The sequence below is a fragment of the Pleurodeles waltl genome, chromosome 1_1 (genome assembly GCF_031143425.1).
Source record: "Pleurodeles waltl isolate 20211129_DDA chromosome 1_1, aPleWal1.hap1.20221129, whole genome shotgun sequence".
NCBI classification, from domain to species: Eukaryota; Metazoa; Chordata; class Amphibia; order Caudata; family Salamandridae; genus Pleurodeles; species Pleurodeles waltl.
In genome coordinates this window covers 509548527-509571803 of record NC_090436.1, presented here as the reverse complement: position 1 = coordinate 509571803, position 23277 = coordinate 509548527, and positions in this window count along the sequence as shown.

The following is a 23277-nucleotide window of genomic DNA, read 5'->3' as shown; positions in this document are numbered from 1 at the left end:
ATCCACAGTGTCCAAATGACGCCAAACAAAGTTAAAATGTCTTCGTGGCGACGCAGAGCTTCATCGGGCTGCGACCATCTTGCGAGTGTTCCAACCACGCCCCCTGATATCTATATTTTTAACCTCAAATAACTCCTAAACTACTGAACAGATTTACACTAAGCACAATCTGCATACCAAGATCTAGCTTCCTGTCAAATTTGGTGTAATTCTGTTCAGCTGTTCAGTCTGAAGAATACAAAATCCCCTTAGACACAGAATGGTAAAAAAATGTTTTGGGACACCCCTTTTTCTCAGCCCCACTTGACAGATCACCCCAAAACTTTCAAGACAGCAGCTGAAGTGAGTGGGAAACTAGTTTTGAACATTTTGTGAAAATGTGTAAAACGGTGCCAATGTTATTGGCAAAACAATAAACGTTTTATGTGTGGGAAAAGTTGGCCCTGATTGTAGGTATTGACGCACTGGGTATTCAGTAGGTGATATATATATATACATATATATATATGTTTGTGTGTGTAGATGTGAAGTTAAGAATAGTAAATCTAAATTGCCAATATATACTCAACATAATGATATTTAGGTAGTTCACATTTCTTCGTTTTTGTACCACAGTATTTTTGTGTTCAATATTTTGACTTACATCCAGTGGCATAGTCAACAGGAAGACCTATCTGCATTTCATTACCACATCAGTCCTCGATAAGGCCATTGCCTAGCTCGCAATAGGAAAATATTATTTAGCAAGAAATATCATAAATCATTAAAAGACAAAAATGTTGGGAAAAGAACACTTATTCAGGGCATTGATGGCTTATTGATTTATCCAAGATTCAAATTTGGTAACAACAATTTGATATTGATAATATTCTTAAGGCTCTTTCTAGAAAATTGTTAATTCTAGTGCTGCTGGCAAATGGTTAATACCGCTGGTAACAAGTTAACATCCTTTCCAGATGGTTAACACTCTCTCTGCTGGGGACAATTACACTGCCAATTCCACAGGTGGTAAAATGCCCACTGGCGCCAAATATACCATTGTATTTCCCATTGCAAGGAATGAGACAATGGAAAAAAGGTCGTTCTTTTTTTTACCACAAAATGTGGTATTAACCATGAGCCACTCTCAAATATTACCAGCACGAGTACCGGCTGCCATTACCTAAAATGATGGCTAGTATGGCTAGACATTGTCACTACGTACTCAGGTAATGATCGAACAATGATCTTTGTAACAGGATACCAGACACAAACCTTGACATTTGTACGTTTAACGTATCATGCTGTATTTTGTTTTGCCAGGATTAAACGTGTGACAATGGGTAACAAAAATGGCGGCCTCCAGGAACAGAATGGTCCTAACAATATTACGATTTTTGATTATGGATTTCTGAAATGTCAGGTCGAGTTGTAATTTGCCCCTGTCAGCATTTTTTCTAGACTCAATCCTAGTCTGTGTGTGTAGTGTTTGCCTGGCTGCATATCTGCTCCTCAAACATCTTCATAACAGATTTTGACTCTTTTGCTGACCGTTCTTCATAAAGCAAAGAGCACGAGACACTGGTGTAGTGCAGCTTCACAGCCCGTGTGACAAAAGCTCCCTGCTGTCCACATGAAGATTCCATAATACATTGGAAAGAATATCCATACAGTACATTATAAAAATATTGTAAGTCGCCCAAGAGTTCCAGGAGGAACGGGCCTGGAACTTTGGGGTGATTTGCAATATCCTTACAAAGTACAGTGGGGTGGCGGGGGTGTTACGTTGTCCCATATATCATAGAATCTCCACATGGAAGTCTAGGAGATTGTGGAATTCAAGGCCCTCGAATTCCAAGGTGACTTGCAATATCCTTATACTGTATATTTAGGGGGATTGTATCCCTTGTAATACAGGGCGTATTATCACCCTTTCCACAGACCACTTTAATCCTTGGTGTTTTGTGCTAGCATGTTCACTGCAGACAAGAAAAATAAAAGCAGAATCTGCAATGTAAAATTAAACAACAAAAAGCAGATACTCATTTCTGCCAAAAAAGTATTAGAATTAGTTTAAAGGAGGTCAGGCTAAAATATGTTGTTGTTCAAATTATGTAGAAACATCCAAAGATTCTAGCTCTCCTGCAATGACCTATAGAGAGGACAAAATAAACATGCTGCCAAAATATTTCCGTTCTGCAATCACTTTTTCATTTTAGGAAAAAGATAAGCAGAAGAAGGGAAAAACTGTTTCTATTTTCCTTGTTTAAACTGTGACTGTAATTATGCTCCCCGATCTACCCTTCGCCCTTACTTTTGGCCCTGGCAGAAATCAGTGTGACGTCAGAATTGAACCGTAATAACCTATTACTTAGTTAACCGCCTCTGAAGGAGCGAACAGCATGTTAGCCTTGCTAAGATTTATATCCTTGACTATAAATCACGGCACATCTCAACAATATTTAACTCATGTCGCTATCTGGACAAAACCTCATCCCAGGCCAACAAATATTTCATATTTGGCTATGCATTAGGCCAGTAAATGGTACCAACTGCATTATTGTTGCAGCAGTGCGTGTTTAGTCAATGACCTTTTGTCTTCGATGTCTTTTTATATACATATGATCGAATAATTCATTCGTCTCATTAACATTAATTTTCAGCCTAAAATATATTGATGGTGAGCTTTTCTCTTGACATGCATATGATTTTAATAATTCTATACTGCAAGATGCGGGAAAAGGAAGTCTTTTTTCGCCACGTTATTCCATTTAATATGTAGTGCTATTTTAGCAACACAGTATTTTACGGCAATAATGCACGTTGTTCTTTCCAGATAAATGTTCAACTGGCAACTATCTGAACACTTGTTAAAAGCCTGAAAACTATGTTTTTCTGTCAAATGCATTCAAAATGCTAAGGTTTGAGGCACTGATAGCAATCTGAACGCATTATGATATGCGAACATCTTCCACTGATACAGCATCTGTCAGGCAGCCAACATGCCTCACCTAGCTGCGTCAAGTAAGCCCTGCAGATTATTTGTCAAACAATTTTCAGAGCCCAATATTTGTTTTTATTTAATTGGTATGCAAATAGGTGCAAATGGGGAAACAAGACAGCATTTGTGCTCGATACAGTTGTCACTTCAAATTCTGGTAGCATTCATTATCATACTTACAGATGTTTTTTCACACCTCACATCTGCCAAGGCAACCTAAACCCCAGGAAGTTGACAAATCTGTGCAAACTTCTCCCCCGCTCTCCCCAGTCTCTCTCTGTGTTATCTGTTTCATGCACGCTAATTTTGAGCACGTGAGGCCAGTTCTCATCAGAATTATGCCTGCTTCCTAACACCTCTGCCTCCAGAGCTTTGAATTTGAAATTGAACAGACACAGAGCCAATTTATCATCGGATGACATGTGTCATGTACGAGATATAACCGGAGGGACCCGCTGTGAGCGCTGTAGTTATCCCTTTGTTGTCTGCTCGGACCCAGATGATATAGCCTCTATTTAAGCTTTGTAGACCTCAGATCCATTCCGCTGATGTGGCATTAAACAATTGTTAGCTTGAAAAAAGTAACACCACTTTAGCCCGCAGTAGGGCTGACTTGTTATTTAATTCCGTCACTCAGGAATGCAGTAGGTTCAAGTGTGAAGTCACAGAAGCAGACACAGTAGAACTAAAGGAAAGAAGAGAAAGAACAGTACGTGCGAGTAAATAAGATAAAGCGGCGCTAAAATCAGATGCACAGCCTTTCGGCGCGATAACAAGATGTAATTGGGCTACTCAGTACTGAAAATATAGGAGGGTTGAGTGCATTGCTATTAGAACCTTTCTAACAAATATACATTCCAAAGTAGTCATACATTAAATATTCAGGAGCTGCAAAGCCATTAATACTCTGCCAAGGGCATGATGCCATAATGGAAAGACACAGTGACACATGTCCTGCCCTAGAGCAAGCAAAGGCTCCCATCTCAGTGCAAAGCTTGTCCTCAGGCTACTCCCGATTTAGATTGCAGCTACAACACAAAACCACAAACAGTGGGCCTGATTCACAAAGGTAAACATAGACCAAAAGTCTAAACTTATACCAAAAGTGTAACTTAACTAGGGGTGGGTGGAGCTCACGGACTTCAACTCTGCAGAAATACGATGAGTTAGCTGTGCTGCAGAGTGCTGCCTGTCCTACTGGACCCCTGGCGAGAATGCACCCCATCTCAGAAGCGTAGCGCTTCCAAGTTTGGACGCATCCAGGTCACAGCCCTAGGCAGTGAAAGCTGCTGACCTCTTACACAGCCCACTGGTCTGGAGCCTGCTGTTCTCTACAACACCCACAAACTCCCCTTCACCAACTGCCTAGTACCCTCCTTCACAAACTTGCTACAGAGGGCCAAGCACACCGTCTGTCTTGCAGCAGCCTTGCAATCGCTTGCTCTGCACTTACACAAAGCCTCAGACTGCCCCTTCTTTAGGGCCCAGCACTAGCAGCTGGCACTTACCCGGTCTCCAACTCTCCCTACTGGCCTCAGCACCGTACCCCTAACACCACCCCATTTCCCAGGGACTCTGAGGAGACAGGATCTTTTCCATGGCGCTCCGACAGCAAGATTCCTTTTTTCCAAGCACTGACCCCCATCTCCCTGCCCCATCACATAGGCAATAATGTCCAGGCCCATTGCCCTCACCCCCCATACCCATAGACGAGAAGCGCAGGGGGCGGGGGCACTGGGCCTGGACATTACTGTATATGTGGCAGGGGGAAAAGTCTGTGCATGGAAAAAAAATAATCTTTCAGTCAGAGCTCCACAGAAAAGAACCTGTCTCTCTAGACTCTCTGAGAAAGTTCAGGGAGTCTGGGAAGACAGGTTCTTCTCCGTGGAGCTCTGCCTGCAAGTTTCTTTTTTTCCTCAAGCACCCCCCCCCCACTCATATGCAAATAACTGGCAGGCCAAGTGCCTGCCCCCATGGGCACAGAAGAGAAAGCGAAATGAGGATCTGAATGCTGCTGTGTCCAGGGTCTCATTGCCAGTGGCCTGGCTATTTGCCTCCTTCTGCTCCCGGGACCTGAGAAGTGAACAGTGAAAAGAAGGAGAGGCTGGGGCTGGAACTGGAGCTTGTGCAGCCCCCCCTCAGCAGCAGCTTGCAGCAGCTCCACACCGAGTGTAAGAAAGCAAAGCCTCAGGTAGGGAGTCTGCTTGCCTGTCCAGGGAAAATGTCTTCATTTTCATCCCAGTGTAAAGTGCAGCCAAGTTGTCTTGGGCCGCATGCTGGTGAACTCCACTCCTCTGCCGGGGCTAGCAGAGTTTTTTTGCCAAACTCCACACTCTGGAAGAGCTCATAGTGCAAAAAACTCCATTAAGTCTGCCAACGGAATGGAGCTCCCCGCCCACCCTAAGGGCCAGATGTATCAAAGGTTTTTGCCCATTCTGTGTCTATGGGAAAAAGTGTTTGTACATATGGCCCTTAAAAGTTACACTTTTGGTCTAAACTTAGACTTTTGGTCTCAGTTTCCCTTTGTGAATCGGGCCCACTGTTTCCTTTACTGGAAGTAAAAATACTTATTTTGCCACAAAGAGTGTGCAAGACTTGAGTGTCATTTATGGAATTTCTTTTGACACATCAATACATTATTACAAATATTGTTTTTTCCATTTGTCATCAATACCATCATAAATATATAATCAACTTACATAAATACAAACAACAAGTTATGACGGAAAACATAAATAAAGCCCTAGAACTACCAAAGTTATGAATCAGAGTCCAATGAAAAGTTAAAAAAGGACCCTGGTGACTCACAGTCATCTAGAATTTGATGGAACAGTTCCTTATATTCAGACATCCTTCTTGGATAGCCTACAATGGTGTACGAACTAAAACCATTGACATATGTTTTGATGGAACAGTCCTACATCTGCTCCACCTTCATCAGGACTGTGCATAGGTATATCTCCTAGTTGGAGAACTTCATTCTTGTCATTATGTTGTAGGGTAATCCAAATCAACTAAAAAACTTTGCTTATTCTTCCTAGAACCACATCCAGGAAAAGGACGGAAACCGATACTCATAACATCTCTGTGTGGCCTATATATTTAGGGCATGGGCTTGCAAATCAGTTCTTATAGTAAGCTTGGTAGCTTGAATCGCATATGTTCAGCTCAGTCACACAAAATATTCTTCTTGTTGCTCTTGTGGCTTGCACTCTCTGCAACAGAGCTACTACACATATCCTCTCCAGACAGCAGAGCCCTATTGTTTCCAATGTATACATATATGTTTAATAGTACTTTGTACAGCCCATTGTGCATGACTGGAAGGCTGTCTCAGGTCTCTTCTCTTGATTCCATATCTTCCCTCTGTCTTCTTGTGCTTGTTCTGTCGAGGACCAATTCCATCTCATAGTGATCTGATTGGTGGGCTATCTCCTTCCACTGCTGTCTTTTTGTGGGCAGAGGGAGCTCTTGTCTTTAGCAACACAAACAGAGGATGGACAGAGTGCTGAATCTTTTCAACCACTCACACCCAGGCACAGATCTTGGTTAAGTCAATCGTTCTTTTTCTCACCATGCCACCCCTGTTTGGCCCCAGCCATATGCAAATCAATCTTGATTCTGCTTCTCGTGGGAACAGTCCAACCCGAACGGCCAGGTCCTCCTTGGACCGTAAACAAGCATACTGGGATCGATTTTGGGGTATCACCCTTCATCAGCCAGGCTAGCTTGAATCCAGTCTCACAATGAGCAAGGACTCCTAGGACCTTTTTCTTTCTCTTTCAGCACTCCATGGGAATGAACATTTCCTTGATCCTCCCGACTTTACCGTCTCACATGGTGTGGTATCCTGCTTGTCAGAGTACTGAATGATGTCATGGAATGTCATTATTATGAGGATTCTCTGAAGGGCAGGTGAACCAGACAGGCCAGCGCTGACCATCTAACTATACCTGCTTCTGATGGGGTCATTTATGTATCCATTCAATTTACGATAATCCCCTTCTAATCTACTGCTCTTTTCTACATATTTCTAGATGTCAATTTACATACACCACAATGCTCTCCCATTTCTTTTTCACGTGGCCCAGCACAAAGGCAGGGTGCGGTGCAACACAGATACACACAGCAACAGTGAGTGCATCTTCTGTCTGTGTGCAGTGCCCAAATATCCATTTTGCTGCTAGCTATGCCTGCGGTTGCCCCCAAAGAAGGCTAAATCTATGGTAACAGAATGGTTGTCTGCAATTTATAATCTCTAACAAAGGCTCATGTCCACAGTGCACTCCTTTTAGTAGGGAAAGTGTAAGAAATCACAGGCATTTTCTCAGCTAACAATGTACCAGCAAACTAAACATGCTAGCACACTCCACATCCTAAAAGGGTCTTATTGCAGTAGAAAATTGAATAAAAACAGTACTTGCCACCAGTTTGTGCACTTGATCCACATTGTGTAATACGGTGCAAAGACCCAGGTTACAAAATTGTTGTGTTTGCATACATTTCTGGATATTGGAAAAAACACATTTCAGTACTGTGCCCTTAATACACTGGGGTGGTCATTCTGACCTCGGCGGTAAAAGGCGCCTACCGCCGGTCAGAAATCCTCCATAATCCCGCCGCGGTCGCGGAAACCCGCCACGGTCATTCTGACCCGCAGAAGGCAAACCTCCGAAAATCCGACCGCCACAACAGACCGCCAGACCAGCGGTCGGCGGAAAGGTGGAGGTGACCAAACCTCCACCGCCACGCCAACAGAAATACGCCCATCCCATTACGACCCACGAATCCACGCGGCGGTCATTCAAACGCGGTATTCCATTGGCGGGACACACCGGCGCGGTCAGAATACACACCAACGAACAAAACTCACCCACATTGGACGATTTGAATCCCACACACCTGATACACATACACACACCACTCCCACACACACAATACAATATAAAACACCCACCCACATCACCCACAAACCCCTACGCTTACAAAATCGTAAAGAAGGCAAGAGCGAGACACCAGCATCCAAAACATAACAGCCACAGCCACTCAACACCATCACCCACACACTATTCACACACAAAACAACACACACCACCACACTCAACTCACTTAAATACACATACTCCACCCCACACATCATACACACCACCCCATGGCACCCCAAAGACAACCCCGCTTCACAGACGAAGAACTCAGGGTTATGGTGGAGGAAATCGTTCGTGTAGAGCCCCAGCTGTTCGGCACACAGATACAATACACCAGCATTGCCCGGAGGACGGAGCTATGGCAGAGGATTGTCGACAGGGTGAACGCAGTGGGACAGCACCCCAGAAATCGGGAAGACATCAGGAAGCGATGGAACGACCTACGGGGGAAGGTGCGTTCCATGGTATCCAGGCACAACATCGCCGTGCAGAAGACTGGCGGAGGACCCCCACCTCAACCCCCACAATTCACATCATGGGAGGAGGAAGTCTTGAACATCCTGCATCCTGACGGCCTCGCAGGAGTCGGCGGAGGAATGGATACTGGTAAGTTGAAGCTTCAATACTGCTTCCCCCCCACCTGCATGCCAAATCAGACCCCAACCCTCACCCCCATCCTCGAACCCCATCCTCACCCCCACCCTCACCCCCACCACCATCCTCACCCCCACCACCATCCTCACCCCCAACACCATCCTCACCCCCACCCCCACCACACCTATTCCCCGCCAATGTCTCACCATCACAACCCACTCATCCCAAAACCTAGGCCTGCATGCGTCCACTAAGCATGGACACCCATCACCAAAGCATGCCCAATGCATATACACATCCCCCCCACAAGCCACCCTCACCAAAGCCCCCACACACGAATGCCAGCACTTGGGGACACGGGAACCCACAGATACACCCATATGCCACACATTGAAACTATAACCATACCTCTATACCCGCCGCGGAGGGCCCAGAATTATCCACACCCCCCACCCAAGAGGCCGTCAGCGATGACAGCAGCTCTGTCGATCTGGACACCGATGACCAGCCCGGACCATCGGGGACCTCTGGACAGTCGGTTCCCCTCACACAGGCACAGGCCACTATAGACCCTAACCCCTCTGGGAACACCAGCACAGCTCCCACCCAGCGGGCCCATGCCTCTGTCTCCAGGGCGCGTCAATCTGCGGTGTGTCTACCACTACAGGGCACCCAGGATAACCCACCACCCCAACAACAACAGGGACCTGGGGGCAGTGGTAGTGGGCACACCGGCCAGGGGGCAGAGGCCCAGGGAAACAGGGCAACTCGGCGGGCAGCTGTGTGACAGGGGGGGGAGGAGAGGCCCAGGGAACCCACTCTCCACGAGGTCCTCACCACCATCATGGGAGCATACAACCGCTCCCAGGAGACGATGGCGACGGTACTGGCCCGGTTCCAGGAGATCCAGGTGCTGCAGGAGGAACACTATCGGGGGTACAGGGAGGACATCCGAGCCATCAACACCACCCTGGTTACCATGGTAGGGCTGCTGCAGGACCTCGTAAACAGCAGGGCGGACACTGAACAACACCCAAGGGCCCCTGCCACTAGCCGGGACCAAGAACAGCCATCCAACTCCGCCGGCGCTAGTGGACAGGAGGCCCCCGCACAGCAGCAGCCCACCAGACCCCCACCTCCTGCAGGAGAAGAACCACCCCGCAAGAGGGCCCTGAGATCTCGCAAGACAGAGTAGGATGTCAAGACCCCCGCCAGCAATGGATACCACCTGATGTCATCCCACTGTCCCACATTGTCACCCTGTCCATCCTCGAACTGCCCATGCTCCATCTCTCCACAGGCCTCTGGACAATGCACCTGTGTGACTGTTACTCTGGACTCTGCCATGGACATTCCTTCACCATAGCCCCCACCCACTTGAAACCACCCATCCCATTTTGAGCACTTCAATAAACACCTATTTTGCACCAAAATATCAGGAGTCTGGCTGTGATTTCAATAGATTTTAATTGACATGACAGTGCAAATATGTCCTTGTACATGGTGAAGTCAACAAACAGCTGCCACAAAGCTGTAGTCCATGGGGAAACGAAGCACAGGACTCGTAGTGGGGACCCCAGATCTGAAATAGGGAGGGAAAAGCCAAAACTCAGTCATCATACACTGGGGCAAATAGATAGGCAGCAGAGATGCTGCAGAGTAGTTAACATTTACTAAATTATCTTTGAAATGTTACCTGTGTCCTATTGGAAGTACTGTTCAATGATTCTGTCCCTGTTGTCTGTTTCAGCCCCGTCGTCTTCCTCCTCGTCACTCTCCTCAGGTTCCACCGCTGCCACAACACCACCGTCTCGACCATCCTCCTGCAGGAAAGGCACCTGGCGGCGCAAAGCCAGGTTGTGAAGCATGCAGCAGGCCACGATGATGTGACACACCTTCTTAGGTGAGTACATTAGGGATCCACCGGTCATATGCAGGCAGCGAAACCTGGCCTTTAGGAGGCCAAAGGTGCGTTCGATCACCCTCCTAGTACGCCCATGGGCCTCATTGTACCGTTCCTCTGCCCTGGTCCGGGGATTCCTTACTGGGGTCAGTAGCCACGACAGGTTGGGGTACCCAGAGTCCCCCACTAGCCATACACGGTGTCTCTGTAGCTGTTCCATCACGTAAGGGATGCTGCTATTCCTGAGGATGTAGGCGTCATGCACTGACCCTGGGAATTTGTCATTTACATGCGAGATGTACTGGTCAGCCAAACACACCACCTGGATGTTCATTGAATGGTAACTTTTTCTGTTCCTGTACACCTGCTCCCTGTCTCTTGGGGGAACCAAAGCCACATGGGTCCCATCAATGGCACCAATTACGTTGGGAATATGTCCAAGGGCGTAGAAATCACCCTTCACTGTAGCCAGTTCGCCCACCTCAGGGAAAATGATGTAGTTCCTCACGGATTTCATCAGGGCAGACAACACTCTGGATAACACCTTTGAAAACATGGGCTGAGACATCCCAGAAGCAATTCCCACGGTTGTCTGAAATGACCCACTTGCCAAGAAATGGAGTACTGACATGACCTGCACCAGAGGGGGAATCCCTGTGGGTTGGCGGATGGGGGACATCAGGTCGGGCTCCAGCCGGGCACACAGTTCATGGATAGTGGCACGGTTAAGACGGTAGGTCAGGATAATGTGGCGTTCTTCCATTGTCGCCAGGTCCACCAGCGGTCGGTACACAGGAGGATTCATCCGTCTCCTCGCCCAACCCAGCGGACGGTGCCTAGGAAGGACAACATGGAGCACACAGTCAGGCAACCCACAGGTACGTACTCACAGCTAGCACAGTATACGATTCTCTATGCAGTGAATGGCGTGTCTGAGTGGCTATGCAAGGCCTAGGCCTGTGTGACGCAGTTGAAATTGAGCCATGTGGGCCCTGGAAATGGCGGCTGCCTGACCTGTGAAGTGTGACAATGGGATGTGAGGTCAATGCGCTGGCGTGGCACACCGCGGCGGGCGGCGGGCAAAGACCGCGGCGCGAAGCCGCATTGGTTAACATTGAAGCCTATGGGTTTCAGGAGCCAATGGCGAAGGGCGCCGGCGGTGGCGGGACGCACCGCCGCGGTACGCACCGCCGCGGTACGCACCGCCGCGGACGTGACCACCATTTTCTATCTACTTATCCACTTGCGACTTGAACTTTCACAGGAGAGGACCTATACTGCAAGTGTTGCTGTGACCTCGGTCTGGAAGGGACAATGGCTGCTGCGACTGGGGAAAGGGCCCCTGCCTTCACTGGAGAGGAGTTGGAGAAACTTGTGGATGGGGTCCTCCCCCAGTATGCGCTACTCTACGGTCCTCCAGACCAACAAGTGAGTTTAATTCTATCTGGATTTGGGGCCACTGGCTGGCTTGGGGGCCTGGCGGGGATGGGGGGCATGTTGGGCCTGGCGGGGGGCCTGGCGGGGATGGGGGCCATGTTGGGCCTGGCGGGGGGCCTGGCGGGGATGGGGGGCATGTTGGGCATGGCGGGGGGCCTGGCGGGGATGGGGGGCATGTTGGGCATGGCGGGGGGCCTGGTGGGGATGGGGGGCATGTTGGGCATGGCGGGGGGCCTGGCGGGGGGCCTGGCGGGGATGGGGGGCATGTTGGGCCTGGCGGGGGGCCTGGCGGGGATGGGGGGCATGTTGGGCCTGGCGGGGGGCCTGGCGGGGATGGGGGGCATGTTGGGCATGGCGGGGGGCCTGGCGGGGGGCCTGGCGGGGATGGGGGGCATGTTGGGCCTGGCGGGGGGCCTGGCGGGGATGGGGGGCATGTTGGGCCTGGCGGGGGGCCTGGCGGGGGGCCTGGCGGGGATGGGGGGCATGTTGGGCCTGGCAGGGGGCCTGGCGGGGGGCCTGGCGGGGATGGGGGGCATGTTGGGCCTGGCGGGGGGCCTGGCGGGGATGGGGGGCATGTTGGGCATGGCGGGGGGCCTGGCGGGGGGCCTGGCGGGGATGGGGGGCATGTTGGGCCTGGCGGGGGGCCTGGCGGGGATGGGGGGCATGTTGGGCATGGCGGGGGGCCTGGCGGGGGGCCTGGCGGGGATGGGGGCCATGTTGGGCCTGGCGGGGGGCCTGGCGGGGATGGGGGGCGTTGGGCCACTGGAAAGGAAAATGCTGAGTAACTTGAACGTGGTATTTCTCCCTCCCTGTACGTGTCACATAGGTCCGCGCCCATGAGAAGATCGGGATTTGGCGTGCCATCGCCAAGGAAGTCCGGGCCCTGGGGGTCCACTATCGACGGGGCACCCACTGCCGCAAGAGGTGGGAGGACATCCGCCGCGGGACCAAGAAGACCGCCGAGTCTCTGCTGGGGATGGCCTCCCAACGTAGGCGGGGTGCCTGCCGTCAACTGAGCCCCCTGATGTTCCGGATCCTGGCGGTGGCCTACCCTGATTTGGATGGGCGCGTGAGGGCAGCACAGCAGACACAAGGGGGTGAGTCCAAGCATTATCTACTCTGTTGTTGCGCAGTGGAGGTGTCTGGGTGGGGGAGGAGGGCTGTGGGTCCCCCTAGGCCAGGGCGATATCTGTAGGCTGGGCACCCCCGTAAGCCCCTGTGTCCCCAGCCACCACCCTCAGTAGTGTGTCAGTACAGCCATCCCTGGGCCGTGTCATCCATGGGTGCAGTTGACAACTCTAGGCGTGTAGGGCATGTTCCGCGGAATGCGTAGCGGACCCCAAGTGCGCAACTTAGTGCAGGGGGTATCTGTGTCTGTCATGTCCGCTAACTGTACCGGAGATCCATGTAATCAATATCCCTTTATTTCTCTCTCCCCCCCCCTTTTTGTTTGTCTTTCTGTGCTTGTGTGCATCAGCATCATCAGGCAGAGGAGAAGTGGCATCGGGGCAGGAGGGAGCTGCATCTCACATGGCCCAGGAGGGCCATGCCACAGAGTCTGACTGGACCAGTGAGACGGAGGGCGAGGGGAGCTCCACGACAGGGACGACTGGAGCCTGCAGCGACACGGACACGTCCTCGGAAGGGGGCTCCCTTGCGGGGGTGGCACCATCCGTGCCCCCCGCCATTACAGGTACAGCCGCCACCCAGCGCACCATCTCCGCCCTCCCAGCAGCCCCTCCGCGTTCGCCCCGTGCCCGCTCTGCCAGGAAGCCGGGCATCTCCTTCGCCCCAGGCACCTCAGGCCCTGCCCCTGTTACCCCCGCTGCCCTCAGTGAGGAGGTCATTGACCTCTTCCGAACGCTCATTGTTGGGCAGACTACCCTTTTGAATGCCATCCAGGGGGTGGAGAGGGAGGTTCATCGCAGCAATGCGTACCTAGAGGGCATTCATTCGGGTCAGGCTGCCCATCAGCGATCGTTCCAGGCTCTGGCCTCAGCACTGACGCCAGCCATTGTCCCTGTCTCCTGCCTGCCTCTACTAACTCCCTCCTCCCAGTCTCCTGTTCCTCTGCCTGTCCCACCCACACCATCAGACCAGCCTGCACACACCTCAACACCCAAGAGAAGCTCATCTAAACATAAGCACCACAGATCACGCAGACATTCACACACGCAACATTCCGATGCAGACATGCCAACAGTCACTACCACCTCTGTGACCCCCACCTCCTCGTCTCCCTCCTCCCTCCCTGTGACGTCTACACTCACACCTCCATTCACCTCACCATCAGCCAGTGTTTCCATCACCAGCACACCCTCCACTCCAGTCCGCACACGTGCAGTCACCACCCCCACTGCCATTTACACGTCCCCTGTGTCCTCTCCCACTGTGTCTGTCACCCCCTCTTCCACACCACACAAACGCAGCCACCCACCCACCCAACAGCCATCCACCTCACGACAGCCTATCCCTCCTGCACCTGCACCCAAAGACAGCAAACATGACTCACCTACAACCACATCCTCTCCCTCCACTCCCATTCCCACTGTACCTACCACTCTCCATTGTCCCAAGAAGCTCTTCCTCGCCACTACTAACTTCTTTCCTGACCCTGAGCCCCCCCCTCCTTCTCGTCGGGGTAAGAAGAGCACCTCAGCCACCACCAGCCCTGCAGCCCCCTTGACAAGGGTGCAGGGGTATTGGAGCCCGCCAGCCCGCATGTCTGGATCTTCGCCCAGCAGCAAGGGGACAGCCAGCCCACCCCCTGGGAAGAGGAGCAGAAGGCGGAAGGGGCGCCGCAGGAGCCCGCCTTCTACATCCCCCCCGGACACCACCCAGAGACAGTCACCAGCCACAGCTCCAAAGGGAGGAAAGGGCCACAGGCCGACGACTAAGGAGGGCAAGGGCAGCAAGTTGGAGAGGTCAGGCAGCAGGCCTGCTGCCCAGGAGGAGCCCACAACCCCCATAGCCGCTGCCCCGGGAGGAACCGGCACAGCTGCCCCGGGAGAGCCCACCAGCCCCATAGCCGCTGCCCAGGGAGGACCCAGCCCAGCTGGCCAGGAGGGCCCCACCACCCACAGCCCAGGTGGGCAGTGAAGGAGCACCATCCCCGCTGCCCAGGAGGGCACCACCAGGCATTTAGCAGTTGGCCATAGACCGTCCGCCGTCTCAAGAACCGCTGAACTGGGCCCTTCAAGGCAAGAACCGCTGAACTGGGCCCTTCAAGGCAAGAACCGCTGAACTGGGCCCCGCCGTCTCAAGAACCGCTCCGCTGGGCCCTTCAAGGCAAGAACCGCTGAACTGGGCCCTTCAAGGCAAGAACCGCTGAACTGGGCCCCGCCGTCTCAAGAACCGCTGAACTGGGCCCTTCAAGGCAAGAACCGCTGAACTGGGCCCCGCCGTCTCAAGAACCGCTCCGCTGGGCCCTTCAAGGCAAGAACCGCTGAACTGGGCCCTTCAAGGCAAGAACCGCTGAACTGGGCCCCGCCGTCTCAAGAACCGCTGAACTGGGCCCTTCAAGGCAAGAACCGCTGAACTGGGCCCTTCAAGGCAAGAACCGCTGAACTGGGCCCCGCCGTCTCAAGAACCGCTGAACTGGGCCCTTCAAGGCAAGAACCGCTGAACTGGGCCCCGCCGTCTCAAGAACCGCTGAACTGGGCCCTTCAAGGCAAGAACCGCTGAACTGGGCCCCGCCGTCTCAAGAACCGCTGAACTGGGCCCCGCCGTCTCAAGAACCGCTGAACTGGGCCCCGCCGTCTCAAGAACCGCTCCGCTGGGCCCTTCAAGGCAAGAACCGCTGAACTGGGCCCCGCCGTCTCAAGAACCGCTGAACTGGGCCCTTCAAGGCAAGAACCGCTGAACTGGGCCCTTCAAGGCAAGAACCGCTGAACTGGGCCCCGCCGTCTCAAGAACCGCTGAACTGGGCCCTTCAAGGCAAGAACCGCTGAACTGGGCCCTTCAAGGCAAGAACCGCTGAACTGGGCCCCGCCGTCTCAAGAACCGCTGAACTGGGCCCTTCAAGGCAAGAACCGCTGAACTGGGCCCTTCAAGGCAAGAACCGCTGAACTGGGCCCTTCAAGGCAAGAACCGCTGAACTGGGCCCCGCCGTCTCAAGAACCGCTGAACTGGGCCCCGCCGTCTCAAGAACCGCTGAACTGGGCCCTTCAGGGCAAGAACCGCTGGCCCTTTGGCAGACGTGGCAGGGCAGGATCTATCTCGGGCAGGGCTGCAGGATGTCCTCTGGCCAACTTGCCTCCTCCAGTGGCAGTGGGGTCTGTTATGGACTGTATGGACTGTGGCTTTGCTCTCCCCAGGATGGCCCAGTGGGCAGGCCACCCACTGTATGGACTGTATGGACTGTGGCTTTGCTCTCCCCAGGATGGCCCAGTGGGCAGGCCACCCACTGTATGGACTGTTTGGACTGTGGCTTTGCTCTCCCCAGGATGGCCCAGTGGGCAGGCCAACCACTGTATGGACTGTATGGACTGTGGCTTTGCTCTCCCCAGGATGGCCCAGTGGGCAGGCCACCCACTGTATGGACTGTATGGACTGTGGCTTTGCTCTCCCCAGGATGGCCCAGTGGGCAGGCCACCCACTGTATGGACTGTATGGACTGTGGCTTTGCTCTCCCCAGGATGGCCCAGTGGGCAGGCCACCCACTGTATGGACTGTTTGGACTGTGGCTTTGCTCTCCCCAGGATGGCCCAGTGGGCAGGCCACCCACTGTATGGACTGTATGGACTGTGGCTTTGCTCTCCCCAGGATGGCCCAGTGGGCAGGCCACCCACTGTATGGACTGTATGGACTGTGGCTTTGCTCTCCCCAGGATGGCCCAGTGGGCAGGCCACCCACTGTATGGACTGTATGGACTGTGGCTTTGCTCTCCCCAGGATGGCCCAGTGGGCAGGCCACCCACTGTATGGACTGTTTGGACTGTGGCTTTGCTCTCCCCAGGATGGCCCAGGGGGCAGGCCACCCACTGTATGGACTGTATGGACTGTGGCTTTGCTCTCCCCAGGATGGCCCAGTGGGCAGGCCACCCACTGTATGGACTGTTTGGACTGTGGCTTTGCTCTCCCCAGGATGGTTGGTCATGGAGTCCCCTCGTGGATCTGGCGTCGTGTACTCAAGTGGCTGAGGTGCCCCCCCTTCCCTTCCCCCTGAGGTGCCTGTCCTATTTTCTTTCTGATGCCCCTGCAGTGTTCTCTCCGTGGAGTTCTTGTCGTGGGACTGGGCCTTGCCCCTTTGCACAGGACCCCTGTGATCCACGGACAGTGGTTGGACTACATTTAGTAGCTGTATATATTTTGTACATAGTTTATTTATTTTTTGGGATTAATGGCGTACATATTTCAATATATCTGCCCGTTTATGATCTCTTCTTTTGGTCTTTGCATTATTTCGGAGGGGGGTGGTTTGTGGGTTGTGACAGTGATCTGTGGGAATGCATTGATGTGTGTGTTGTAGTGGGTGTGGGTGGGTGGGTGTGTGCCGGTAATCTTTTCCCTCCCCTGTGTCGTAGGTGCAGTACTCACCGATGTCTTCCGCGCCGCCGGGCGTGCTCCTGGTATATGAGGAGGAATAGGAGTGCGGGGATGACCTGTAACTCTGGCTCCATACTGCCGGAATCTCGCGTGGAGTGCGTAGAGGTGAGCGTTTTCCCGTTCGTAGTCTGTTTCCGCCGTGTTCTTATCGGCGGTGCTCCCGCCCCGGAAAAGGTGGCAGATTGGTGGGTCGTAATAGGGTGGGCGGTACTTTGTCTGCCGCCGGGCTGTTGGCGGGAACCGCCGCGCTGTTTGTTTGTACCGCTGTGGCGGTCGGAGTGTTAAGTTGGCGGGCTGTGTTGGCGGTTCCCGCCAGGGTCAGAATGCCATTTTTAATACCGCCGGTCTGTTCGCGGTCCGACCGCCGCCTCTCCGCCGACCGCCAAGGTCAGAATGAGGGCCTGGGTCTCATGTAGATAATACAACAAAATCAATTGATATGACTAATACTGGTTTTCACCCAGATATAAAGATGTGTCAAAAAATGTGCAGCTAATTTGATGAGAAAGGTACTTCTTAATTGTCCTCTGTAAATACCAGGAAAAAGCTAGTGGTATTTGAACAGATGGCAAACTTTGAATACCCCCTAGATTGTGTCAGGGTTATTAGTCTCATCAGGTTGGATGCCAACCATCTTGGAGACAATTCTCCTCTTAAAAGTGTGTATATCTACAAGGTTTTTATCATAAAAACTACTTTTACCAAACCTTTTCTCTAATTGTATCTTTCACACTTTGTAAGCTTTATGAAGATCTTACAATCTGAAGCTCTCTTTTCCAGTTTTTCCAGCATTTTGCATTTCATAAGTTCCCTAATATTGTCCAAGTGGAACAGATTTACTGATGGAATTCTACTCTACCTAATTCCAAGTGAGTCTGGGTGTGGGAGAACCAGATCAGATTTTACATTATGGTAATTCTGCATGGTAAAACTATCTGAGGCTTGTGCTGATGAAGCAGTCAACTCTCCTTTCCCGATTCTTTTCTGACATTGGGATCATACAGTGCTCCATTCTACCAGTAAAAACACCTTTACCTTCCCTCCTGTACTCCCCCGACCCTGAAGTGGTAAATGCAAGTGTTAAATCCCACAAAATTGGGGGTTCATATTGTTAGACTTGGCCCTTTCTGCAGGGTCATCCCCAAACATTTTGCCTTCACTTCTCCATTTTGCTGAATTCATTTTTGTTGGCCATAGGACACTGCACATAACCGGTGCTAAAATGCTTTTGCTTTCTGCTTAAAACATGGTAACACTGGGTTATACCCAATAGGCGTATGTAATTTACTTGTAAGTCCCCAGTACAGGGATACTGCATATGCCCAGGGCTCTGAATTAAATGCTACTAGTGAGTCTGCAGCACTGATTGTGCTACCCACTTAATTATCCACTTAAACATGCCTCAGGCCTGCCACCGCAGAGCCTGTGTGTGCAGTTTAAACTGCCATTTTGAGCAGGAAAAATAAACCTTTTGCCATCCCCAAATCTTCCTTTCGCACCATGTATTTAAAAAGTGTGACATGTACTTTTAAGTTTTACATGTCCTGTTAGTGAAAACCTCTTAAATACATTTTTCACTAATTCGGTTATTACATGTTATACGTGTCATTTCTAAATGAGAAGAAATAAACAGTTCATGTTTCGTGTCTCTGGAATTACAATTTCAGATCATAACTTATAGTGAAGTCAAATTTTAAGTAGCACATCTGAAAATGCCACTTTTAGAAAGTTGGCATTTTTTTGCCTTGGTTATGTGGTGCCTACAGCCTGCCACTGGGTCACATGACTGGGTGAGGGGTAAGAGTTGAATTTTGTGTATTCCCCCTAGACAGCCACACACAATAGGGAGCTTAGGTGTTTCAGGATGGGCCATCACTGGCAGGAGGGGAGAGAGGAGCTGGGCACAGCCGCACATACACCTGAATAGACATTGTCCTGCCTCCACAGAAAGGGCTGCATTCTCCCTGTAGTTAGTCTGCAGCCAGGACAGAGGAGGAGGATGCTGGGAGAATTTAAATGGAATTCTCTAGAAGCTTCCCCCCACTCCAAAGGCACTACTGGGTGTACATACTGAACATCACACACCACCATTTGAGTATACTTCTGGACCATTCAGGAAGGAGGACTGCTGTGCTGCTACAAAGACTGCCATTTTGCTGGACTGCTGCTCTAAAGGAACTTCTGTCTTGCTGTGCTGACCTGCTATCTGCTGCCCTCTTGCCCGGGGAAGAAGAACTAGACCTGCAACTTCATCTGGAACTCAGGACTTCCATGGGCTAGTCTGGCTTCCTGATGTGAGCCTCAGGGACCTACAAGACTCGCCAACCAGCTCCTGGACCCAGCTGATGTGAGTTCTGACCCCAAGTGGTGCAAATTAGGTCATGGACCCTTGGTGTAGCTCATCACTCTTAAAATCAAGCTTTTGGGCTCTTTGCAACTGCAAAAGGGCCCATTGGCACCAAGACAGAGCAGCTTGCACTGATATCCAGCATGAATCACCGGCAGCCCATCACTTTGCACAGCAAGCCTCGATCACCTGCAGAGGACCACTAATGTGATGCACCAGCCTGTCCATTCGTGACTCCTGGCCTCCTCTTTACACCACCCTGACAAATGCCTGTGATGCTCTCCTTGCTCCCCGCAACCCTCCCTCTCCAATGTGAGCGGGATCCTTGGCACAAACCTTGAGAACGTAAACCTTCAGCAAGACTAATCTTGGACTATATCTGACCCGTGCTCCGTTGTGGTCAGCTTGAACTTTTGACTTTGTCCTGGTCCAGAGTGACCAGATAGACATGGTTGGCACTTTACACTTTTAGGCACTATTTTTTAGTATATTCTTTAAAAATCAATCACTCAGGTTCTAATCATTTTACATTTGTTCTTTTGTTCTTCTTTTACTTAATAAATTCAGCTTCATTTTTCTAACCTGGTGCGGTATCCTATTGTGTAATGTTTTCACTGTTTTACTGTTTGAAGTGTTGCAGAAATGCTTTACAAAATTGCCTCTACGTCAAGCCTGATTGCTCGGTTCCAAGCTACCAGGGGGTTGAGCAAAGGCTAATTTGGGGTTTGCTTGTTCCTCACCCTGAAAAGGATTGTGGTTGCTGCTGGATTGTGGGCTCACACCCCAGTCAACCAGTAACCCAGTTTCTAACACATGGTTTTATGACAGGAAACATGGATCCCACACCGTAAGTCACCATTCCAAGGGGTTTTGCATGTAATTGCATGACACTGGGGGGGTTACCTTACACCAATGGTAGAATCGGATGCAATTTTACCAGACCCATCATGCTATGCAATTTAGAAAGAGGGTCTAAGTAAGCTTGCCATCAATTACTTCAACATTAAACAAACATATGCCTTTTTTGAGGTGCACTGATGTACATTTTTAGCACAATATATTTTGAGACATACTAAAGGGATCATTGGGATGATGGGAAACATTCTCTTAAGTGTCCACCAGTGGAGGTGCAGTTTAATGCTTACATGTGCAAAGTGAAAGTTAACTCTCTTCAGCTATTGTTATTATTTACCTATCAGGATGTGTTTTAGCTTATATGGGCAAAGTGAAAGTTAACTTTCTTCAGCAATTCTTATTGTTTACCTATGAGGGTATGTGGATTAAATGGCTATTACATATACCTGAAAATGTTATTTAGCTGAAGGAAAATGTGCATCATTGTGTTCTACATGAGGGATTATAGGTGTTGTTGCCACTGCAACTATTTAGCAATATATTAGTATTGTTCTAGGTAGGAAATGGGGGATAGGGATGTTCTACATTGGGTATAATAGACATTAAATGACTATTACATATACCTGGTACTATTATTAAGCAAATGTTGAAAAAAAATGGGCATAGCTGTGTTCTGCATGAGGTGTTTGTGGGGGGCACCATGGTCATTGGATTTATTTGTGAATGTATTGGGATAGTTCCAGTTAGGAAACAGAAACAAGGATTTTCTACATCAGAGATGTTGGGCATGAAATGGCTTTGACATATACCTACCACTATATTTTCATGATTACTGTTAGGGAATGGTAATATCTACTTTACTGGCAGGTGATTATGGACTTTAAACAGCTGTTGAACACACGCCCCCCTATATTACAATGGTCCTGTTAGGAAAATGGAAATAGTATTTAAATGGGGGAATATGGAGCATATGGGAATGGTATTTTAATTAGCCCTCTTGGGATAATGGCCATAATGGTTTCTACATGTGGGGTGATGGGTGCTAAATGGCAATTACATACACCTGCCACTGTAATGTAATGACGTATTAAGAAAATGAAATAAATATTTTTTAAATGGGGATGATGGGGGTTATATGACTGGTGCTTATATCAAGTAATGTTATGTAGTAAATGTTGAAGGTAATGGGCATAGCTGTATTCTGGATGGTGGATTATGGGTGTTACACCATCATTGAATATATTTGGAAATGTATTAGGATTGTTGCAGGTAAGAAATTAGGATATCTATATTCTACTTGAGAACAATGGGCATTAAATAGCTGTGATGTATACCAGGCACTGTATTTTAAATCGTCATTAAGTGATAAAGTAGGCAAAGACTTATGACCATATCTGTGTGGGTTTTGCCTCTGTTAAATGGCTATCATGTATATTCAGCACTGCATTTTCCTGAAATGGTAAGAGCTTTTTTATGTATGAGGGATTATGTTCTATAACAGGCTGTTGAATACTTTTGCCCTCTTACCAAATCACACAGAGAAGTGCAATAATCACACTAGTTGCTAAATAACTAAGGGCCGATTTAAATCTCAAGAGTATGTATATTCCATTGCAGAGCCAAATTTAAATGCAGCCGGACCTTGGGTTTAATCTGTCCCCACCGTGATGAAACTTCCAACGGCTTGGTGGAGAAAGGGTGCTGGAGACAGCTACCTAATTTAAATGGGTTGAATTAGAGGCCAGTTTTCACTGGCTGTTACCTCAACGGAAACCCTGGCAGTAAGGGACAGTGATAATTGCTAAATGCTCCCCTCACCACAGGAGTCAACTTACATGATGAGGGGAGCTTTTTATTTACTTACAAAAAGGAAATCCGGCTCCAGGATTTTTTTAAAAAGAAAACAAAAAGAGTTTGGTACAGCTCTTTGTCATGGTGATGGAGCCATGAACCAAACTGTAGATAGCATTGACCTTAACTCCTGTGGTGGCAGTTCTTGACAATGCTATAGAAATGACTGCCAGCTTGGCTGGCCGTCCACTTGAAAATAAATTGGGTCCTAAGTCTTCAACACTTTCCTGAAAGTGAAATGGTCCTCCCTGTGGTTCAGAAATTATGGCAGTGTGTTCCTGGACCTGGCCACTGCATACTAGAATACACAATCATCTCTTCTGAATTTCTAATTTTTCTAAATACAGGAGTGGTCTTTTTAAAGCAGCGGTTAAATTGTGGACAAAGCTATAAGAAGCGATATCCTGTGTGTGTGAATTATACAATACATAATCATGTGACAGATGCAGAGACATCAATATTTGACTCCCTTGTCATTAGGGAGCAAATTCCTCTGTCTTATGTGATCTGAAATGGGAATATAGCTTGGTATACCAAGAGAAATCTACCATTCAAATGTTAGATTATCTGGAGTGTCAGTAACTCACATTTAGATAAGGTAAAACACAATGCACTACAGTAATCAGGATGTGAACCTGCTATGGAACGTAAAACTAGGAAGTGGTAGTCACAAAGTGAACAGGGAGGCTCCTCTTTAAAACTTTCAGATGAAAGTAGCAAATGGCAAACAGTAGCTATTTAAATAGAGGTATTTAGGTTTTTATCAAATATAAACCTTCAGGTTACGCACATTTTCCACAGGGATGGGGCATGTAGCTAACTATGATGGCCACACATTT